This window comes from Camelina sativa, chromosome 9, assembly GCF_030686135.1.
Source record: "Camelina sativa cultivar CO46 ecotype springtype chromosome 9, ASM3068613v1".
NCBI classification, from domain to species: Eukaryota; Viridiplantae; Streptophyta; class Magnoliopsida; order Brassicales; family Brassicaceae; genus Camelina; species Camelina sativa.
In genome coordinates this window covers 15,736,018-15,760,283 of record NC_141888.1, presented here as the reverse complement: position 1 = coordinate 15,760,283, position 24,266 = coordinate 15,736,018, and the positions used below count along the sequence as shown (strand labels likewise).

The 24,266-nt window shown below is 39.4% G+C and overlaps 1 long non-coding RNA gene and 1 other non-coding gene across 2 annotated transcripts; one reads left to right on the top strand and one right to left on the bottom strand.

Moving 5' to 3' along the window:
• Nucleotides 1-265: 265 nt before the first annotated feature.
• On the top strand, nucleotides 266-4,365 carry LOC109126659 (uncharacterized). Its single transcript, XR_002033570.2, has 2 exons — nucleotides 266-432; nucleotides 2,021-4,365. It is a non-coding gene; the product is annotated as an uncharacterized LOC109126659 (long non-coding RNA).
• A 3,997-nt stretch (nucleotides 4,366-8,362) lies between these two features.
• On the bottom strand, nucleotides 8,363-8,469 carry LOC147938128 (small nucleolar RNA R71). Its single transcript, XR_015567555.1, has one exon. It is a non-coding gene; the product is annotated as a small nucleolar RNA R71 (small nucleolar RNA).
• Nucleotides 8,470-24,266: the final 15,797 nt, after the last annotated feature.

The window sequence follows — 24,266 nt, the reverse complement described above, 5'->3', positions numbered from 1 at the left end:
CATTCTATTCCTAGATTGCCAACACCACTTAGCTCACAATGGAATAAAGAAACATGCAAGACTGGAGGGAGAAGACACTTGCGCGATTTGAAGCCACTTTTTCACTGCGAGTGTGTCTCACGCACCATATGCAGTGCATGCAGTGCCACATGTCAAACCATGCAAAACGCATAACACTAATACAAAACAAAAAGACACATGGATTTAAGGGGGCAGTGAACGCAAATGGCTATAAATACTCTCTCATCAGCCTCATTTGCGATTTGGATAGCTAAAGAAACACAAAAGAAAAACCTCTCTAAAAACTTGATCATTCAAGAGGAAGAAGAAGAGAAAGGTCTGTTGGAGCTGAAGGCCAAGATAGAAGTCGCCGTCTGATTCGCTGGTGAAGGAGAATCGGATCACTCAATCAATTAGCTGCGTAGAATCTCTGTGAGTCTTTGGTAGTTTGTGTGGGATGCTGCTTGGGCTCTAGGGATCTTTTACGCATATGTTGCTTGTTGCATTTATTTATAATGCCTAATAGAATCACTTGAATTAAAATAAGTTGTATGCTAAAAATTGGTAGGGTTCTTGTTAGATTCTTGTTTAATTACATAGAAGTGACGCTAGAATCACCATGCATGTTTAAAAATCGATGAGATATAAATCCTATGTTTTCATGATGAATTATGTTTAGTTGATGAATTTTGTTTGCAAATTTTGTTGCTTAAAAACCGGATAAATTGATTGCACAATGATGATAGAAAATTATCCTAAGTTTACTTGATGGATTAAATATTTTGCAAAAAAAAATAATTACATGCATGTAAACCAATCTAAGTTGCTTGAATTTAATTCTTGGTTGCTTGCTGATTGTTTACTTAAATTTCTTGCTTTATTTTGCTAGCATGTTATTGCTTGATTTTATTGCTTGAAATTGTTTGCATGATTGAGGTACTTAATTCTTTGCATTATTACTAACTCTTTGAATTGTTGTACTTATTTTTAGCTAGTCTTTTGAATTTTATTTCGGAGTCATAGCTAGAATAGAATGGTTGATCTTCTGTTCCAAGTGCGGTGTTAGGATGTCTCATGAGCCTAATCCCAAGTGGTTTCTCACATTAGAGACAATTTGGTGTCTAGCTAACAACTAGCCCTACCGCTGCATGACGATGCGACCTTTGTGGCTCAAGTTAGTTACCTTTGTGGTTTTAACATGTGGCTTTATTTTGTTGTGGAACGGAACAGATTATCGAGGGCCCATAGGATGTGAGGTGTTTAGGTTTATCGAGTCTTGTCTTGATTTATCTAACCTTCATTTCTTATTGCTAATTTATTGCTTCCGCCATGTATCTGCTCGCGCAACTTTGTTTACTTGATGTTTGTTGGAGTAGTCGAGGTGAAAAAATAGAATGCATGGTAGGAAAGGGGTACCCAGCTCACTGAGTAATTTTAGATTAATCATGATAATATTTTGTTTTGCAGGAAGTCTAGGATGAGTCTAGAGCTAGAGGAAACACTAGGGTGTGGGATATGAAATTTTATGTGTTTTTGTAAAAACTAAATATTTTCCTACTGTGTATTCTTTGAAAACGAACCGACTATATATTGCTTTGATAACTTCTTTGATTGAAAACATGACAAGTGAATTGGATACTTGGCCTCGTCTGGGCCAACACAATGCACCAGACTTCGAGGATTGCAAAGCCTAAACAGTCTCGATCGCGGGTGGAATTGTGTCGAAGAAAGACCAGTTGGGAGGCTGCAGCTTATATCCCTCGACTGGACCACCTTGGCGTGGTTCCCATTGTAGCGTTCCATGGCTATCTGTTGGCTTGTCCGGCCATCAAACGGTTTGGGGTGTTACAACGGTGGTATAAGAGCGGGTTTAATACTCGCAGACACTTAGGCTTTTCAATAGATTTTATCGAGTTAATGTGTCGCAAAAACACTATTAGAATTCCGGTTGTTTGCTTGGTTAGTTTTAAATTTAAACCTTTGGATTAACTAGCAACTTACCTATTTTCTTTTGGTTTAGATGTCTTCAGGTCAATCAAGTTGTAGGAATGGTTCAAGAGGAGGGTGGCGGAGGCATGGAGAACCGGATCATCATAATGGTTTTCTTTCTATGGAATCCGAGAATGATAAGCTGTACTCACACACATCCTCAACAAACCCTCTAGAGTCTGAATCGCCTTTTCTACCTACCCATTAGTCTGAGGATGATAAGATGTACTCATGTGCACCTTAGTGCCCAACTCTGTCTAAAATGCCGAAGTGAACTTCGAATCTCTATCTAACACTATGCTCACAAGCACACCATGCGACCGCACTATCTCCTCCACATATTTCTTAGCCAAAACTGCTGCTCCATCAGTCTTCTTAATGGCCAAAAAATGTGCGGACTTTGTCAGATGATCCACAATCACCCAAATAGCATCCATAGTCAGCGAAACAGGCAAACCAACCACAAAGTCCATCGTGATCATATCCCATTTTCACTCTGGAATGGTTAAACTCTACAAGAGACCCTACACCTAATGCTCTGCCTTCACCAACTGGCAGGTATCGCACCTCGTGACCCAGCTAGCGACATCTCTCTTCATCGCTACCCAGTGGTAATACCGTTTGAGGTCACGGTACATCTTAGTTGTTTCTGGATGAATAGAGAACTTGCTCGAATGAACCTCTCTCAAAATCTCCTGCCTCAGCCCCTCATCCTTGGGCACACAAACCTGACCATGCAAAAGGTTAGTCCGATTAGCAGAGACTTGATACTCCAAACTTGCATCCTTGGAGGCATTCACCAGCCTCACATCAGTCTGTGGAGCCAACCAAACTCAACTCTGAATATTTTCTCTATCTGCTGCCTCCAATCCCAATGGCTCTCTTGAAATAGCAAATAACCTCAAGGTACTAATCTCACTTACCAACAACTCAATAAACTGCCCCTAAGCCGAAGCCGCCCGCTTCTTGCTCAGAGCATCTGCCACCAAGTTAGCTTTATTGAGGTGGTAAGCTATATCTAGATCATAATCTGCCACCAACTCCATCCACCCCCTCTGCCTCAAATTCAGCTCAGGCTGAGTGAAGATATACTTCAAGCTCTTATGATCTGTGTACACCTGTATCTATCCACCATAAAGATAATACTTCCAAATCTTTAAAGCAAACACTACAGCTGCCATCTCCAAGTTATGAGTAGGATAGTTGCTCTCATGCTTTCACAACTACCGCAAAGCATAGGCAATACCCTTCCCCTCCTGCATCAGTACACATCCCCAAACAAACTCTAGAAGCATCTGTTTACACCACATACGGCTTATCCTGCTCTGGCAATGCCAATACCGGTGTACTCATCAACATCTGCTTCATGCTTGCAAAAGCTGCCTCACACTCCATTAACCACACAAAAGGAACGTCTTTCCCCGTCAGCTAAATCATCGACTGTGCCATAATCGTAAAACCCTTCACAAACTTCCTGTAGTATCCTGTCAAGCCAAGAAAACTCTTGATATTGGTAGCATTACTCGGTGTAGGCCAATCTCTAATAGCCTCAACCTTCTCTGGATCAACGGAAACTCCCTCTCCAGACAACATGACCCAGAAAACCCATCTCCCTTTGCCAAAAACTGCATTTGCTCAGTTTAGAGAACAACTTCTGCTCCTGCAGCTTCCTCATAACTGCCCTCAGATGAATCTCATGCTCCTTAAGAATCTTGGGATACACCAGTATGTCGTCATTGAAGTTGATGACAAACTTATCCAGAAACTCCTAGAACACACTGTTAATCAACCTCATAAACGCAGCTGGCGCATTAGTCAAACCAAAGGGCATAAACCAAAACTCGTAGTGTCCATATCTTGTCGTGTAAGTCGTCTTCCTGACATCCACGTCGCCTATCGTAATGTTGACATCCACATCGATGCTCGAACCCGAGTACAAACCAAACATTAGTGTTGATCGATACTCTAACCTTGGCGTCGATCGATGCTCGAACCAAAAATCCGGTTTGCGGGTATTACAATGATATGCATTTTAGATATTGGTAAATTTTTCATATTGTTTCTCTCATCAACTTCAAGCTATACCACAAATTATACGATACCTCAAAATTTCTATCATTTATGATTTTCAGATTTTTACATAATCTTCCAAAGTAGATCATGAAAAATGTATGCATTGGTTGGATATTGGATCTAGGAAGATGATGGAGCCATCCATGAAATTATTATTTTTTAAAAGAATACTAGGTAATAACCCGTGCTGTTGCACGAAGTGAAACTTTTGTTTGAGTTATTACATTTGTAAATATATTTATTTAGTATAACATTTAAACTTATATTGGTTTGAATTCATCAAGTTTATGAAAGATTAAAATAGTAATCGCTTCACCATAAATTTTAGATTGACATGATGGCGGGTCTGGATAGAATGTGAACCGCATTAGTGATCGTTAGATTTTTATTAAAATCTTGAACTATCAAATCAAATAAAAATCGCAAAAAACTAAAACTACATGAACCGGATAATTTAAATAAAATTGTTAACCCGGTCAAACCGGTCCGCTAAGCCATCCTACAACAAGTTTAAATATTTTGAGCCACAAAATATCTTTGCATCCGTCCCGCTTGAATTTGTGAGATCCGCGTGGGTTACAAATGTATTTCAATAAATATTTTTTCTAATATATAAAATATAAGCTTAAACTTAATTAATATTAATAAAGTTATGTGATAAAGTTTTCAAGAATAACACAGTTTTTTTTTTCAAAAATACAATGGCATATAGTATAAATAATAAATCTAAATAAGGCTAAATAGCTAAATGTGTTTCGAGCTATTTGGCGGCGACACATCAGCATTTTTAAGAGTGTGCTTCTCTATTAATATATAGGGAATATCATTATGGTTGGGAGGATGATAACCTTGCTTTTCTGTTTTATTATATTAAAATTATCTTATTTTTAATTAATTTTTGTTAATTTTAATTTGAGTATATCTTTTAAATTTTTCTTAACAGTAAAGATTTCTAATTTTCATCTGCCAAAATCTTTGATTGACACATATTGCAATCGTATTATTGAGATATGTTTGTAAATTTTCAAAAATTAATTAATTCTTTTTTTTAAGAAAACAATATTATTAGTTCTAATTCTTTTATTTTCTATATTTATATTTTATGATATAATTTCTTTTTTAATATTTTTTTTACATGTGTCTAACTTTGAAATCAAACGATCATATTATATAAAGTTGGGTTTTGAAAATTAGCCATACACAATATTAATAATGTAAAAAGATAATTATAAAAACATTACAAAATTACAAAAATTAAAAGAATTTTAAATAATTAAAGTGAGATTATCATATTTAAATAATCTCAATTAAAATTCTTTTATTTTTTATGAAATATATTCGAAATTATAACATTATTTTCTTAATTTTAATTTTAAGTTATTAATTCTACAAAAAAAAATAGAATATGGATTAAGGAAAACATACAGTTAATTATTAATTCTAAAATTTGTAAATAATCACTTTTATATAAACATAGATCGTCTCATATTTTTCATCGAACAAAATAATTTATTCAAATATTGCTTTCAAGTTTCAACTTTGTTCTATTGGTAAAATTTTTTAATGGAAAGGTAATTTATTATTATTTTTTTAAACCAAGATTTTTTTCTACTTTCTCATTTTCAGTTTGGAATAGGTAAGATTAATATGTTGACCTAAAAAAAAGATTAATATATCTTCCTCCTCTAATACTGTATTTTAAAATTTAATGTAGCATTTTTAGATTCTTTTATTTAAGTTATCTTTTCATCTTTGAATTATTTGGAATTCATATATTATCGTGCTTATAAGTTTTTATTATTTCTTTATTTATGTCAAATTTATTTTCTTATAATTTCTCAACTTTGATTGGTTAGTCATAGACCCTTTTTTGTGCAAACATAATTTTTACAATTCATTCAATCCTAAAGGGAGATAAGGAGTAGAAGCTCATCAACCTAATGGTTAGATAACATAGGCTAATCAAACACAAGCTTACAACAAACATAGATAGATAGATTAGAAAAACATAGATTGTTGTTGATAGATCCATAGGAGTTCGGTGACTGTGACACCCTGGTTTGCGGATAGGTTTAAAAACTTTGATTTGGCCGCCTATGTCATCAAAGTGCAATTATCTTTTCAATCAAGGGTCATACGAGAACTCCAGAGTTAAGCGTGCTTGAGCTGGAGTAGTTTCAGGATAGGTGACTGATATGTCTATATTTTGTCTCTCCTTAGCATATATTTATCATGCATTTAGCTAGGATAACTCATTGTTTTGCATCATTTTCCAGTCTTTTCTATACACTTTCCATGTATAAGTAGTTCTTGCATCATCCTTGCATACATTGTGCATTTCGGAGTATTTCAGGTATCTAGGAGACGTTGGAAGCAAAACGTTCAAGCCACGCACTCCAGACGCCGTTCGAGCCACGCATTGCAGACACATCACTCGAGCCATTCGAAAGTCACCAGTCGGAAACACATCACTCGAGCCATTCTCAAGTCGCCAATCGAGCCACTGGTTGCACACCGACCAAATCACGCATGTCAGGAAGGCGCTCCATCTTACATGCTTCAGGAGATTCCTGAACCGACGCTCCATCTTGTCAATTTAAGTTTTAGGGATTCACATGTTTTTACTATAAATACATTTTGTTAAGTCTTTGTCCAAGAAACCTTTTACTCTCGTGTTGTTCTTTTCTTTAAGGTTTCACTTACCCACCAAAACACTTTAGGACTTTGCATTCCGATATCTTTGAGTTTATTGAGTATTTTACTTTTGATTTCTTCTACAAAGTTGTTCTTCCCATTTTTATCTATCTAAGAATACTTGTTTCAATGTTTTCTGGGTTTGCATCCTTGATGATGATTTTCGGATATGAGTATTGTGGTAGTTCTTGAGGATGGGATAGATTAGGTGAAGGATCTTAGGATGTAGAGTGTTTAAGCTTTGATTTGTATGATTCCCTTCTGGACTAGAGTTAGAAATACTTGTTTCTCTCTGATCAATTGGAACTAGGTCTTAGACATTTCCGCACCCAAAAGGTGTTCGATGAAATGTCTGACCAACTAGTGCCACAGACTTACGTTCCTAGCCTAAGAGATTAGTTGTCTAGGATGTTTGTTCACGTGAATGAACTTGTTTTTCATGCCATGCTTGATCATGTTTCTCTAGCGAGAGCTAGGTTTGGAAGTGGTTGAGTTTGAGTAGCTTCTGTCAAGAGATTGGATTAGCTAATAAGTGATTTTCATTGTTTAGGGATGGTTTGCTTGTGACATGTTAAACACTTTATAGACTAGGATACTTCACCGACATCAATTCCTCCCATCCTTAGGACTTCTTTCTTTCTGATTTCTATTGCATTCCTGAGACTGTTTCATTTCTTGTTGTTTAGTTCATGCTTAGACTCATTTCTGTTTTCATTCATTTTCGCTTCTTGTCATGCATTCTCGTTTTTAGTTCTGTGACTCATTTCCGTTTTGTATTCTCATCATTCTAGGACTGTTAGACAAACACTCTCTTTGAATTGGCTTGACTTGTGATTTTTTATTGCATCTTGATTGCTAGTAACATCCCATTTGGATTGACACCTTTAGTACTACAACACATAAGGTTAATTGAGACCTACTAGGAGAGAAAAAAAAAACCTAGTATCAATTTGGCGCCGTTGCCATTTGGGATTCGTTTTGCTACATTTAAGATTTCAATTTTAGCAAGATTAAGTTCTGTTACACTTATCATTATGAGTACTGACTTGCTTTGGTTATCTGCTTGTTTGTTTTGCATCTCAGGCACCTGTTAATTGCAACCTTGCATGCACACCAGATCAAGAGGGCATCAGAATCTCCTTTTCCTGTAATCGACAACATCAATCGGTTGCAACGCCCACGACAAACTCGTATTTCCACTGATCGTCCCGCACCAGTCACTATGGAACAACCTAATGGACAATGAAACATTGGTGCTGGGGATGCACCAAACACTCCTACTCAACGTGCTGAGATCGTCCCTCCCGCCGTGCAAAACAACAACTTCGAAATCAAACGTGGTCTGATCACCATGATCCAAGGGAACAAGTCTCACGGGTTGCCTATGGAGGATCCACTCGACCACTTGGACAAATTGGACCGTCTGTGCAGTCTCACCAAGATCAACGGCGTGAGTGAAGATGGTTACAAGTTGCGCCTCTTCCCATTCTCCCTGGGAGATAAAGCTCATCAATGGGAGAAAAAAATTCCCAAGGGAACAATCACCACTTGGGATGACTGCAAGAAAGCCTTCTTGGCCAAGTTTTTCTCCAACGCCAGAACAGCACGTCTCAGGAATGACATCTCTATTTTTACTCAGAAGAACTTAGAATCATTTTGTGAAGCCTGGGAGCGTTTCAAGGGTTACCAGAGCCAGTTTCCACACCATGGTTTTGGCAACGAGTCACTGCTGAGCACTCTATACCGTGGTGTCCTTCCAAAAATCCGCATGCTGCTTGACACTGCTTATAACGGTAACTTCTTGAACAAAGATGTTGATGAACGTTGGCAATTGGTTGAAAATCTCGCCCACTCAGACGGCAATTACAATGAGGACCATGACCGCATAGTTCGAGGCGACGCTGGATCTGAGGAGAAGTACAAGAAGAACCTCAAGAATGCCAATGAGAAGTTTGACCGTATCTTGCTAAGCCAGTAGAGGATCGTCAAGTTCGTATATGAGGATGACCCTTTCCAAGTTCGAGATGGGGAGGGCGAGCAGACTGAGGAGATCAGCTATGTCCAGAATCAAGGTGGTTACAACAAAGGTTTCAACCAATACAAGGTAAACCCCAATTTGTCCCAAAGAAGTAACAACGTTGCTAATCCAATAGATCAGGTGTACCCGCCTCAACAACATTAGCAAGGTCAACAAAAACCTTTTGTGCCTTACAATCCGGGATTCGCTTTTAAACAACAGTTCCAGCAGGGTTATCAGGCACCTTCAGGACCACCGCCAGGATTCCGCCCTCAACCAGTTCAGCCTACTCCATCTCCAGATCAAGAAATGAAGCAAATGATGCAACAACTTCTTCAGGGTCAAGCTAGCGGTTCCATGGACACTGCCAAGAAGTTTGCTGACCTCAGTCAGAGGATGGAATGCTCTTACAATGATCTGAACGTCAAATTTGAAGCTCTCAAATCAAAGATAAGGTATACAGAAGGCCAATCTGCTTCTACTTCTGCACCAAAGCCTGGCCAATTCCCAGGGAAGGCTGTTCAGAACCCCAAGGAGTTTGCAAACACAATTACGCTGAGAAGTGGGAAAAATTGCCTCCCAGACAGGGAGTTCCAGACGTCACTGAGGACAGTGCGGAATTAGATGGGGAGGATTTTGTTCAGGATGAAGCTCAGATAAAGAACCCAGTTGAAGCAGTCAAAGACCCGGTTGAACTAGTGAAGCAGTCTGAACCTGAAGCTGTTAAGGAACAGGTTGTTTCTGATGACTAACCTGTGAGATTCATCCCTCCACCATACAAGCCTCCTCAACCATTTCCAGTGAGGTTCAAGAAGCAACTTACTGAGAAGTACAAAGCCTTGTTCGAAAAACAAGTCAAGGAGATTGAGTTGAGAATGTCATTTCTGGATGCATTCGCACTTGTTCCTCACTACCAGAAATTCCTCAAGGACTTAGTGAAGGAGAGATCAAAAGAAGTTCAAGGCATGGTGGTACTAAGTCTAGAGTGCAGTGCAATCATCCAGAAGAAGATTGTACCAAAGAAGCTCAAAGATCCAGGATCATTCACTCTACCTTGCTCCCTTGGACCTATGTCTTTTGATAGGTGCCTATGTGATCTCGGCGCTTCAGTTAATCTGATGTCACTCTTTGTGGCTAAGAGGTTGGGTTTTACAAGGTTTAAGGGTTGCAACATCTCTCTCATCCTCGCAGATAGATCAGTGAGACTTCCACATGGTATGTTAGTAGACTTACCTGTCAGGATCAGAGACGTGGAAGTGCCAACTGACTTTGTGCTTCTAGAGATGGATGAAGAACCAAAAGATCCTCTGATATTAGGAAGACCATTCCTGGCGACTGCTGGAGCCATCATTGATGTCAGAAATGGCAAGATTGATCTTAATCTGGGCGACGACTTTATTTTGAAGTTTGACATCAAGGATACTTTGAAGAAGCCAACAATAGGAGGACAAGTCTTCTACATTGAAGAGATGGATAAGTTGGCTGATGAGTTGTTGGAGGAATTAACTGAGGAGGATCACCTCAAGACTGCTTTGACCAAGGATGAAGAAGAAAGGTTCCTGCATGAGGAGACCACTTGTTACAAGAATTTGCTAGACTCCCACAGAGAAACGGACGAACCAGAGGAGTTCGAGCAGCTGTCTGACGCATAAGAGGTATGTGCAGTTGAGGCAGAAACTTCAAAACGCGAGATCTCCCTCTCGACCGACATCAGGACCTAACTCGAGACACCGATGTCCCACTCGATCGAGCCACCACTCCAGCCGCACACCTTCCACTCGACCGTGACCGCTCCTGAAGGCTCCAAAGGTAGAACTCAAAACTCTCTCTTCTGGACTCAGGTAACCAATTCTACTTATCATGTCATAGTGAATGCTAGGTTGGGTGATGATGAATTGAAGTTGCTTGTAACTGAGCTTAAGAAGTATAGAAGAGCCATAGGTTATTCTTTAGATGATATCAAAGGAATCTCACCTAGTTTTTGCACGCATAGGATCAATCTTGAAAATGAGTCATATGCTAGTATTGAACCCCAAAGAAGATTGAACCCTAATCTGAAAGAGGTAGTAAAAAAGAAAATCCTAAAACTGCTTGACGCTAGAGTTATCTATCCTATCTCTGATAGTACTTGGGTATCTCCAGTGCACTGTGTACCTAAGAAGGAAGGAATAATTGTAATCAAAAACGAAAAAAATGAGTTAATCCTAACTAGGACCATCACAGGACATAGGATGTGCATTGATTACAGGAAGTTGAATGTTGTATCTAGGAAGGATCATTTTCCTCTTCCTTTTATTGATCAAATGTTGGAAAGACTAGCTAGTCATCCTTATTACTATTTCCTTGATGGGTATAGTGGATTCTTCCAAATCCCTATCCACCCAAATGATCAGGAAAAGATAACATTTACTTGTCCCTATGGCACTTTTGCCTACAGACACATGCCATTTGATTTGTGCAATGCACCTGCCACCTTTCAAAGGTGCATGACATCAATTTTCTCGGATTTGATTGAGGAGTCAGTGGAAGTGTTTATGGACGACTTCTCAGTATACGGTTCTATTTTCTCCTCTTGTTTGTTGAATCTGTGCAGGGTATTGACGCGATATGAGGAGACGAACCTGGTGCTGAAACTGGGAGAAATGCCACTTCATGGTTGAAGAAGGGATTATTCTGGGACACAAGATTTCTGAGAAAAGAATTGAGGTTGACAAACTAAGATTGAGGTCATGGTTCAGCTTCAACCGCCTAAGACAGTGAAGGACATCATAAGTTTTCTGGGACATGCTGGATTTTACAGGAGATTCATCAAGGACTTCTCAAAAATTGCAGGACCATTAATAAGGTTGCTGTGCAAGGAGGTTGAATTCGAATTTGATGCAGCATGTTTGGAAGCTTTCAGTAAGATCAAGGAGGCCTTGGTTTCCGCACCCATAGTATAAGCCCCGAATTGGGATCATCTGTTTGAGATTATGTGTGATGCTTCAGACTTCGCAGTTGGAGCAGTTATGGGATAGCGTATTGACAAGAAGCTTCATGTCATCTACTACGCGAGTCGCACCTTGGACGAGACTCAAGGAAGATATGCCACCACAGAGAAGGAACTCCTAGCAGTTGTGTTTGCATTCGAAAAATTCAGTAGTTATCTTTTGGGTTCGAAGGTCATTGTGTATACCGATCATGCTGCTCTGAGATACATCTACTCGAAGAAGGATACCAAGCCAAGACTATTGAGATGGATTCTGCTTCTTCAGGAGTTTGACATGGTGATCGTTGACAAGAAAGGCATAGAAAACGGAGTTGCAGACTACTTGTCAAGAATGAGGATTGAAGATGCTGTTCCAATAGATGATTCAATGCCTAAGGAGCAACTTCTGGTCGCCCAGGTTTGTGAGCAGATGCATGACACAGGGGTTGAAAACTTCAAAATCAATTGTATGGTGATCACTTCAGACACTGCACCATGGTATGCAGACTTCGTGAATTACAAGGTTTGTGGAGAAGTTCCTGATGACATGGATCCCTACAGGAGGAAAAGGTTTTTCAGAGAAGTCAACCACTACTTCTGGGATGAACTCTATCTGTATAAGAGAGGTTCTTACAGTCTGTTCAGAAGATGCATAGAAGAAGGGGAAGTGCAGGGAGTGCTTGAGCACTGTCACGGCTCCACCTATGGAGGTCACTTCGCCACATTCAAAACAGCTCAGAAGGTTCTTCAAGCAGGTCTTTGGTGGCCAACCTTGTTCAAAGATGCTCACAGTTTCATCACCAAGTGTGATGCTTGTCAGAGGATGGGCAACATCACAAGGAGGAACGAGATGCCCCAGAATCCGATCCTAGAAGTAGAGATATTTGATGTTTGGGGTATAGACTTCATGGGACCTTTCAACCCTCCATCAAATGGTAATATCTATATTCTGGTGGCAGTTGATTACGTTTCTAACTGGGTTGAAGCCATTGCCAGTCCTACCAACGATCACAAGGTCGTTCTGAAGCTGTTCAAAAGTATAATTTTTCCAAGATATGGGATACCCAGAGTAGTGATCAGTGATGGTGGAACTCACTTCGTCAACAAGGTGTTTAAGAGTATGTTGAGAAAGTATGGGGTCAAGCACAAGGTGTCTATCACCCTCAAACCAGCGGACAGGTTGAAGTCTCGAATAAGCAGATCAAGGGTATCTTGTCAAGAATTGTTGGGGTTTCGAAGAAAGATTGGTCTGTCAAGCTGGACGAGACTCTCTGGGCGTACATGACAGCTTTCAAAACTCCGATAGGCAGAACACCATTTCAGTTGGTATATGGTAAAGCATGTCATCTCCCTGTGGAGGTTGAGTACAAGGCGCATTGGGCTATCAAGTTGCTGAACTTGGATATTGATACAGCTCAGGCTAAGAGGACTCTTGATCTACATGAGTTGGAAGAAATCAGATTTGATGCCTATGAGAGGTCAAAGATTTACAAAGAAAGAACCAAGAATTTTCATGATAAGAAAATTGTTGTTAAGGAGCTCAAGGCAGGAGATCAGGTTTTGCTTTTCAACTCCAGACTTAAGTTATTTCCTGGAAAGCTTAAGTCTAGGTGGTCTGGACCTTTTGAAGTCAAGGAAGTTCTACCATTAGGAGCCATCACTCTTCTGAACAAGGATGGTAGCAAATTCACTGTGAATGATCAGAGAATCAAGAAATATTTAGCTGATCAAATCCAACCAGAGGGGTTTTCTGTGCTCCTCTATGAACCCCAAAAAGCATAAAAAGCTGAAAAATCAAGCTCACTTGGGAGGAAGTCCCAAAGGTATCACTGTAAATATTTTTTTTTAGGATCCTTGTGTTTTTAACTTTTTTTTTTGGTTTTCTTGTGTTCAGGAGTTTACATAAGGGAGTATGGGCAACAGAGATAGAGGATACAGAAAAAAGGAGAGTGAAAAGGAGAGTGAGGTAAAACTTCTTCTAAAAAAATAAAAAATAAAAAAATAATAATAGTAAAAAAATAAAAAAATAAATAAAAATTAAAAAAGAGAAAGGAAGAAGAACGCCCACGTGAACGCTCCCTCTCCACTCAATCTTCAACGCTCTCGTCACCTCACCTCCCAGCCCTCATGCTCCCCCTAATCAAACACATCAACTTTCTGTCACCTCACCTCACTTCACCACTATCCCTATCCTCACAATTCTCTCTCTTTTTGAACAACCCTCCACACTCTCATCCTTCACCTTCACAAAACAAACAAACACTCATCACCCTCTCTCCTCACTTATCTCACACTTCACTCTTTCTCCATCCTTCAAGCAGTCTCCTCCGCCTCCATCGAGCCGCTGTGTTGCTACTCCCGATCGAGCCACCGTCACCATCGCCACTCTGGTCCAGTCCAACGAAGTCATTCGCTGCACTACACTCCCGGAACCGCCCTCTCTTCACTGCACAGACCATCTCGCTCGAGCCACCAAACGTTGGCTCGACCCACAACGTCTCAACTAGCGCTCCCTAACATCAAACTCGATCCCTCTTGACCACCAAAGTTCCGAGACTGTACTTGAAGACTCTACCGCCGGACTTGACTTCTTCCGAGAATTTGGCGTTCCACTCATCACACTCGATCCACCGTCAAAATCCACTTGAGCTTCCACCATTACTCTCCACTCGAGCCGACGAAGACGCATCACTCGATCTGTTCGTCAGTAGAGATCCGCCCACTCGACCGACGTACGTCCACTCGCTACACTAGAACCGTATCCAACCAAAACGGCTCGACCTGCAACCACTCGAACCGATGAAAGTCCCGCTCGAGCCATCCTGCAACGTTGCCAGCTCGAGCTGTTTCCGCTGACCACTCTCCATCGTCACCGTTCGAGCCGACGAAGAACCATCAATAGAGCCATTTCCGTGAGGCTAAGCCGTCCACCATTGTCACCATTCGACCCATCGTCATCACTTCCCTTCGAGCCGACCAGTCCGGAGATCCGTGTCCTGCACGAGCAAACACAACCACACCTCTCGATTGAGCCACACTTGCCCAATCACGTTCGAGCCACCGCCGAAAGTCCCGCTCGATCCATACACTCATTCACACCGCTCGAGCCATCACCAACCTCGACTCGATTCGACTCAACCGAGAAGTTCATCACGCCCACTCGATCGGTTTCATCTTCCCTTTGCACTCTCAAGTTTTAAGTCTATTAATTGCTCTTGTCACTTGCTCACTAACATATTAACGTTTAGCTTTGAGTTCACTATGTCTCAGAGAAACAGAAAAAGTACTGAGCTTATACAAGAGATGAGAGAAGCGTATGGTTGTGTGGGTGGAGAACGATCATCACCTGAATCCATGGCAAAGTGTTTCCTGCAAATGAAGAACAGGGTTGACGAAGTTGTTGGGGGTTCAGAACAGGCAGCAGGGTCAAGCAGACCAGACAAACCGCTCTCTAAGAGCAAGAGCCGCAGGAAGAGACCGGCAGGAGCTTCCAACTCAAGAGAGGAAGGCAGTGATTACGAACAGGAGGAACCTGAGTTGCGCTCAGGACAAGCTCCCAGGAAATCTGTCAGACGGAAGGGCGCTAAGACGAAACTGACTCCCAAGGAGTACTACGAGCTCCAAGGAGTACTACGAGCTGTTCCAGCAGTTGGAGTTCAACGGAATAAGATATCCTCATGTTGAGACGATGGAGCAACTCGGGATTTTTGAGGATGTTCAGTATCTATTTAGACGATGCCATCTAGAGAGAATCATGAACAACCCGAAGCATGGTTACAGGGAGGAGACAATCCAGTTCCTCTCCACTCTGGAGATGCACTTGTATGTGGATGAGCCGGGAATGATGTCTGATGGAGGTCTGAGCTGCATTACATTCCACGTTTACGGCCACTTCTACACTCTTACTTTCAGGACCATCGACGAGATATTTAGATTTCTCAGCGGAACGGGAACGACGCTGCAGTTCGATAGGAATGATATATCCGCACTCTGGGCAACGATCGGAAGCGCGCCCACATTCACTTCATCAAAGATAAAAGCAATGAACCTGAGTAGCCCAGTGTTGCGTTACTTCCAGAAGGCGGTTGCCAGTGCATTTTACGCCAAGGAGATTAAGGGATACATGACGAACGGCGAGCTTGAGATGATTGATCTGGTGCTTAAGGGACTCTCGTTCACTGCCATGGATTGCACCGCGCTGAAAGGTGACATATCCAACACTTCCGTCACACTCTACCTTATCAACTACATAATGTCATACAAGAATTGGTTCTCGAGACTCAACAGCAACCATACTCCCGGAGTGATGTGCATGGGAGGCGTGGTGACTTGGTTTCTTGAGGCTGCTGGTGTTCCCCTACCATCTGATTCGTACTCACCACGCTTGATAGACATAAGCAACATGCGGCAGCTACGCACCTTGGACTGGGGTTTGAGGCATGGACAGTTGTCTATGCTCGGACCCTTGAGGTTACACCTCCCTTGCGTCGAGTTGACTACAATCTTGGGGGGTGAGCATATTGAGTTCATCCCTCCCGCGGATACACTATACAATTTTGATGTTGAGGAGCAATATGTCGACATTGCGGAAGCAGGCGCCGAGCCAATGGAAAAAGACACAGAGGAGTACCGCCCAGAGCAGTTCTACTTCGAGGAGTACCAGAACCAAGAATCGCCAAGGGAGTCAGTGCAGCTCATCAACCCTCAACCAGCTTCAGCAATGGGGGAAGGCCAGAGACAAGGCGTTCAGCAGCTTCACCAAGACTATCACAAACTTCATGCGTAAGTTTAGCTGCTCGACTTCCAGTACCGTTGTCCCTCGGTCTATCCCCAAGGACACCAGACCAATGCCGGGACGCACCTCCGTGACACTCGAGCCAACTCGTCAAAGAACACTCTCTCCGGTTCCCTCTCCAGCACGTCAATCTTCATATGTGCCTCGGGAGCTTCAGCCTTCTCCCGCTCCTTCACGCCACTCGTCACATGAGTCTAGGGAGAGACAGAGACGCTGTTCGCGAGGTTCCAGAGCCTCTTCTAGTCATCGATCAGCGCATCGATCTGCAGCTCAAGGTGAGCATGAGGTTGAGGTTGAGCAGCGAGTTGAAGCTCAGGGTGATCATCAAGGTATGCACGGGGTTAAGCAACAGATCGAACACCAAGGTGATTATCAGCCGATGGAGGTTGTTGTGTTGGTATCGGACCATAGTGAGTCCAGAGTCAATGACATGCAGTGTGACGAGCAGCCAAACATGTACCAGAACACGCAAGCGGTTGAGCAGCACGTCGACCAACCAGCTGAGGTCACTCCCGCGGATCCCGAACAAGGCGAAGGACAGAGTCAGTTTCACGCTCCTCCTTGGGCAAGTACAGACTCCTTCTTCTACTACTGAGGTACTCCTACCTTTCCTTTGTATATATCATTTCATTCATGCATTTTTTTTGCTGTGATTCTCAAATCCTTCTGCAAATATTTCTTACACAGGATACTCTGTAATTTAAGTTTGGGGGAGGGTTTGAGATGATGTATTTGATGTTGTGTTTTGTGATTCTTATGTCAAATTTTTGCATCATATCATGTTTGAGCTTGCATCCATCTACTTGCATAGAAAAACCAAACAAAAAAAAAATTGAAAAAAAAATCAAAAATTTCCACAAAAACAGAGTGTTCATGTAGTTTGCACTTTCATATTAGGATTGAGTCTAGTGTTATTCATATAGGGTTGTTGCATTTAGCATAGGGGTTGATGATGATTGTAACCTTGTTAGCATGCTGGATTCAATACGATAGGATCAAGGCCCTTGTTATTAGTTCTTTGATACTTGTTGATTGAATTTGAAATGTAAGACTGAACCAGGTTTTGAATTTTCGAAATTGCATTCTAGTCTTGATTGAAGCATGTTTTGAATTGACGTCATTCCCTATCTATCTGAACCTAATCATGATTTGCAATTATCTTGTTATGCATTGAAGTTGAACTCATGGATACCATATACATACTTGGATTGTCTTTCACATTTTTGCCACCCTTGTCAACCCAAGTAGTTGATTCCCATCTTTGGAACAGTTCCCCGCACCCTTAACCAACCGTTCTTTCAAGCCAATTGTATTCTTGAGTGTGAGGCCTTTTTCAAGTTGAGCTTGTTAGAAAGTGTTAGGTTCTAACCGACAAGAGTAGGATCCTGTGTAGTTCTAGTTTACGTTATCCGGACTAGTAGGACTAGGTGAGAACTCAATTTTGGGTATTGGGTATGGATTTGTGCAGAAAAGTAAAGGGGTAGAAAGTCTTTAGGAGGGAGATGTGTTTTCACAGTTTACAAATCTAGTAAAGGATTTGGGTTAAACAAAGTAAAAAAAGTTATTGGTTCTGGGCATAAAATAAAAAGATTAGACAAAGAAAAGAAAGTAAAAATGCTTAAGATATCTAGAGTCCTTAGAAGAAGAAAAAAAAAGAACCATAGTGATAATGAAAAGAAGTGAACTCCTCCTAAGATTAAATGTAAAAAGTTTGAGATGATGTTTCTGATGAAGGGTAGAGATAGGACAAACTTCTGGGTTAGAATGTTAGGACTGAGTTTCCCTGGGGACCTTTGGGTAGACTGGGCGCTGCTCTTGTATTTATCAGTTGGTTTCAACCTTTAGCCTTCTCTTAAGCTCAACTCCTTTTCGTGAGAGAACCTTGTTCTGTATTGATAAAACCACTTGAGAAGGAGACAATCTTTGTCTCTAACCTTTTACCCTAGCCAAATGAGTTCAATAACATTGCTTAGCTTGATTCATGGTTCTCTGTTAGTAAATGTTAAAGGGAGTGATTGATAGGATTGCATGTGTAGATTAAAGATCAGAATCGTTTCAATTAAGTTAAAGAAATAAAGTTCTTTCACCTTGCATCATAGAACTAAAAACAAAGACCTTGATTCTAACTACTCTATTAAGCATGTTTTAGGTTCTGAGACCCCATCTTCACACCTCTTTTCCATACTTTGTTCATGATCGTTTTCTGAGGGCAAGCAAAGACTAAGTTTGGGGGAGTTGATATGTCTATATTTTGTCTCTCCTTAGCACATATCTATCATGCATTTAGATAGGATAACTCATTGTTTTGCATCATTTTCTAGTCTTTTCTATACACTTGCATGTCTAGGTAGTTCTTGCATCATCCTTGCATACATTGTGCATTTCGGAGTATTTCAGGTATCAAGGAGACGTTGGAAGCGCAATCGTTCGAGCCACGCACTCCAGACGCCGTTCGAGCCATGCACTCCATACGCCGTTCGAGCCACGCACTCCAGACACATCACTCGAGCCATTCTCAAGTCACTAGTCGTGAACACATCACTCGAGCCATTCTCGAGTTGCCAATTGAGCCACTGGTTGCACACCGACCAAATCGCGCATGTCAGGAAGGCGCTCCATCTTACACGCTTAAGAAGATTCCCGAACCGACACTCCATCTTGTCGTTTTAAGTTTTTGGGATTCACATGTTTTACTATAAATACATTTTGTTAAGTCTTTGTCCAAGAAACCTTTTACTCTCGTTTTGTTCTTTTCCTTAAGGTTTCACTTAGCCACCAAAACACTTTGAGACTTTGTATTCTGATATCTTTGAGTTTATTGAGTATTTTATATTTGATTTCTTCTAAAAAGATATTCTTCTCATTTTTATCTATCTAAGAATGCTTGTTTCAATGTTTTCTGGGTTTGCATCCTTGATAATGATTTTCGGATCTGAGTAGTGGGGTAGTTCTTGAGGATGGGATAGATTAGGTGAAGGATCTTAGGAAGTAGAGTTTTTAAGCTTTGATTTCTATGATTCCCTTCTGGACTAGAGTTAGAAATACTTGTTTCTCTCTGATCAATTGGAACTAGGTCTTAGACATTTCTGCACCCAAAAGGTGTTCGATGAAATGTCTGACCAACTAGTGCCAGAGACTTACGTTCCTAGCCTAAGAGATTAGTTGTTTAGGATGTTTGTTGACGTGAATGAACTTGTTTTCATGCCATGCTTGATCATGTTTCTCTAGCGAGAGCTAGGTTTGGAAGTGGTTGAGTTTGAGTAGCTTCTGTCAAGAGATTGGATTAGCTAATAAGTGATGTTCATTGTTTAGGGATGGTTTGCTTGTGACATGTTAAACACTTTATAGACTAGGATACTTCACCGACATCAATTCCTCCCATCCTTAGGACTTCTTTCTTTCTGATTTCTATTGCATTCCTGAGACTGTTTCATTTCTTGTTGTTTAGTTCATGCTTAGACTCATTTCTGTTTTCATTCATTTTCGCTTCTTGTCATGCATTCTCGTTTTGATGATTTATAGGATTGGTAAACAAGTATTTAAAGTCTATCGGAAGTAACAAACCGGCCGTCGAATATGGGTGGGCCAGGAGTAGACGTGGGGCCCACTGAAGAAGGTGGACCATGGACTGGGAGTGGACATGGGGCTCACTAAGAAAGGTGGCAGTCGGAGCATTCCAGAGAAAAAGGCTACATCATGGTGTGTTAAAGACTCTTCCATGAATACAATTGAGAATTTAACATTAGTTACTATCAAAATATTTTGTGACGTTAGAAGAGGGTTTTTAGTTTCATTGGTTGTCAGAGCAAGTCATTTTGAGATAGCTAAAAGACGTGAACATGTTCTCTCCACACATGATGAGGGCAGAGCCGAGATTCTCTTTAAGGTGGAGGAGGTTGGACGCAAGTATCTCCCCAAGGGAGAAAGGTGGAGGGGGTTGGATGCAAGGTTATCTCCCTAAAGGCCGAGGTGGAGCCAAAGTTCTCTCAATGGTGGAGGTTGGACGCAAGGTTCTCTCCATAAGGAAAGAGGGTGGGGCCAAGGTTCTCTCCATAGTTGGTCATACACTATTGTGATGATACATCATTGATTAGTATACTATGTACTATATTTTTTATTGGAAATGTTTTTTGAGCCGATAATTTTTGTAATTTAAAAAAACTATGCAAAAGTGAAAGTAAAGAAGCATATAATAGTTAGCTCAATGTGTTTATATAGACATTTTCTAGGTGGTAGTAAAGAATATATTTATAACATAATGTATATTTAGGTGTAAAAAATACGTTTTTAATAGTGGTATATTTGTAAATGGATGTAAATCCGTATATTATAGCAAAAATAAAACTTATAAATAACGTACAACAAATTCTACTATATTTTATTAAATTAAATTTTATTTACTAAATTTTAAACATGCACATCGGGCGGGTACTTATTAGTTATATACTGTAATATGATTTGTAAAACTAGCCAACCTTAGAAGAACTATGAAATGGGCCAATACGTTTGAATCCATATATCACATATATGACATGCGTGTAAATTAAGGAGGCCCTAACAACCAGATTTTCACTTTCAAGAATTGATGTTGCCGAATTTATCTAAGTGAAAGAAAACACGACGCAAACCAAAGAATTCATATTATGTGTTACCGCTATGACGTCTCCCAAGTCCGAGTTACCACATCTTAATTGTCTCTCTGGTTTTATATATATAGTGTAAATGTATTTTTTGCTTTTTCAACATATTGTTTGACATGGCAGAAAACGTGAGGTATCTAATCCACATAGTGTATAATCATGAAGAAAAAAAATTAATCTAGTCTAAGATAATTACTTATCCTACGATTTTATTGCCAAAACAAAGTCCGAATCATTTTTATGTCAAGAAAAAAAAAAAAAAAACATAACTCAAGGATTCTATTGCCAAAACAAAGTTTGACTCATTCATTTGGATGTAGAAAACGAAAGATCATTGAGTCTAGATCATTTAATAAACACCGAAATATGTAGGTTATCAATCAAATTTAGCTCGATAGCCCATCTTACCGGCCTTGTGATCAGCTATATTTGTATTTATACATACAAGGCTTAATGCATTCTTCCGTAGCAGTATCAAGTTTGCTATTTAAGTAAACATGTTAGGTTTTTGAAAATCATAGTTCAATATCATATGAAGTCCAAACTAATCCCATGATATCTTATCCACCACATAGAATTTTAAGTCATAGAGTATAATGAATCATTGCGTATGCGCAAAATATGTATAGAAACCATCGTATTTAAAACGATCTGGCTAATGATACAACTTTATTCAGCTTTTATATAATTAACCTATATTTCGTACATGATCAGTTAATCAAATTCTCTAAAAAATGGAACAATATCAGAGAGGGTTAATCTGTCACCATCTGTGTAGCTTTGAAAAGTAGTAAGTCTAAATTATAAGAAATGATGACTTGTAATTCTAAAACTCAAGAAAAAAATTGAGGTTTGAAGCATTTCTATAAGTTGAGATATAATTCTTCCTAATGTATGGGGTTAGGTATTTTTTCTGTCGCCTTACCAAAATTTTTGACGTTTCCAAGACGTTTTAGCTTGTTATGTCATTGTTGCATAATTTATGACCAACCAAAGTACCAAACCTAAGAAGACCGAAGCTGATTTGTAAATAGTCCTCTTTCTTTATTAAATAAAAAAATGTTTTCGTTGAATTGACATAGATTAAATATTACACTGTTTCAAAATAAAAAATGTTTTAACTTAAATCACGTAAATTACAAGTAGTTAATTCAAAACAACTTAAATCTATAATCTAGAATCTATAAAATATGTATCTAAATAACAGTAGAGTTATTAGAAACTTAAATTTTCTTTTAAATTTTGTTGAATCTCTATGTTCAGTACCCCTTCCCCCCAGTCAATCATAAAAACACTGCACAATAAAATAGGTATTAAATAGTAGTACTAATTTAATTTATGATTTGCATAGGAATTTAAAAACAAATCTAATATAAAAGAAAACAAAATTTCCAAAATATCTCATACTATTGAACGGATGGAATAGTTACTATTTTATAATTAATACAGGATCCACGTAAAACAAGAAAATACGTAATACATATGTCTATAGGATAAATTCTTCAATAATCTGGATTCCAATCCCCTAGCACTGTTGCGATTAGCGGAGGATGAGGCCGAAGCATGGACTTTGGCTCAAACAGAGGACATAACAATAGCCTCGGCTGTTACTACTGCGGATGTTCCCCGGGGGAGCAGGGGTTTCAGTGCTCCTAATCCTTTGGCGAGCTATATTTGTTTTGTAGATGGTTCCTGGAAGGCAACAGATAGTTATGCAGGTCGGGGTGGTTTTGTACCTTGCCATATGGTGATGGCCCTACTATGGGAGCTGCCAACCTTCGTCGTAGCTTGTCTCCTCTTCATGTTGAGATTGAGGCCCTTATCTGGGCCATGCGTTGTATGATTAGGGCTGATAATCAATCTGTTGTTTTTCTCACCGACTGCTCTGACCTACTGAAGATGGTGTCTTCGCCCTCCGAATGACTAGCATTTATACCTTATTTGGGGGACATTCAGGCAGACAAGGAGGAGTTTACTTCTTTTTCATTAGTCTACGTTCCGCGCTCTCAGAATGGTAAAGCGGATAACCTTGCGCGACGCGTTCGCACAGTTCCGCATTTAGTTACCTATATTAACAATGTACCTTCGTATTGGCTCGTTTGAACTAATCTAGTTTTCTCTGTTGTCAAAAAAAAAAATGTCTATAGGATAATCTTTTTGTATAGAAATGTTTTTTTTGTTGATATACGTTATAGAGAAATTGCGTCAGAAGAATACATATAAAGAGCTATTATGCACACACACAGCCACAAAAAAAATGCATACAAAGACATCTTTTGTAGAGAATGCATATTTTATATATATATATATATATTGCATTAACGTTGGGAGCTGTGCATCTACTTCAAAAATATAAATGGAAAATTGTAATTCTTAAAATTAACTTAACATGAGTTGAGTTGGGAATTTTTTATTTTAACCGAGATAATAAAAAATTTACAGAGAAATTTATGGAAAATAAGTTAATATTTTACATTACAACTATCAGTTATATTTATAAATCATAAAATTTGAAATTATGCTTAATAAATAGTAAGTATATATATTTTCGAAAGTATTTGTAGTACAAAATTTAATAAATGAATTTCTTGTACAATAACACGAGTTTTAAGTATATATGGGATATCAATTAGGTTACAAATGCTCATTTTCTATACTCATTTTAAAAAAATGCTCAATTTACCTTTCTTTTCAAAAGTACACCTCACTAAACCTGAAAATAACTATTGACTGCGGTCTGACTTTTTAGAAATGGAATCAATCCGAATTATAAATATTTTGCCAGACAAGTCATTTTATATAACAACACCCATAAAAGGAATTAGTTATTATTTAAGTAACACTAAAAATACTAATAAGAAAAATCATAAAAGTTGACAAAAAAAGAAAATCATAAAAGATATGAAAATTTTGAAGATTATATTTGAAGAGTATGTTACATCAAGGTGGAGTTTAAAAAACTGCATTGATGAAATATTAGAATAATGTTATCATTTTCCGATTTTTATCTTAAAACTTAAATATGTTTTTTTTAATTGTTGTTGGAAAACAAAACAAAAAATTAAAAAAATTGTTGCACCTCTAATATAA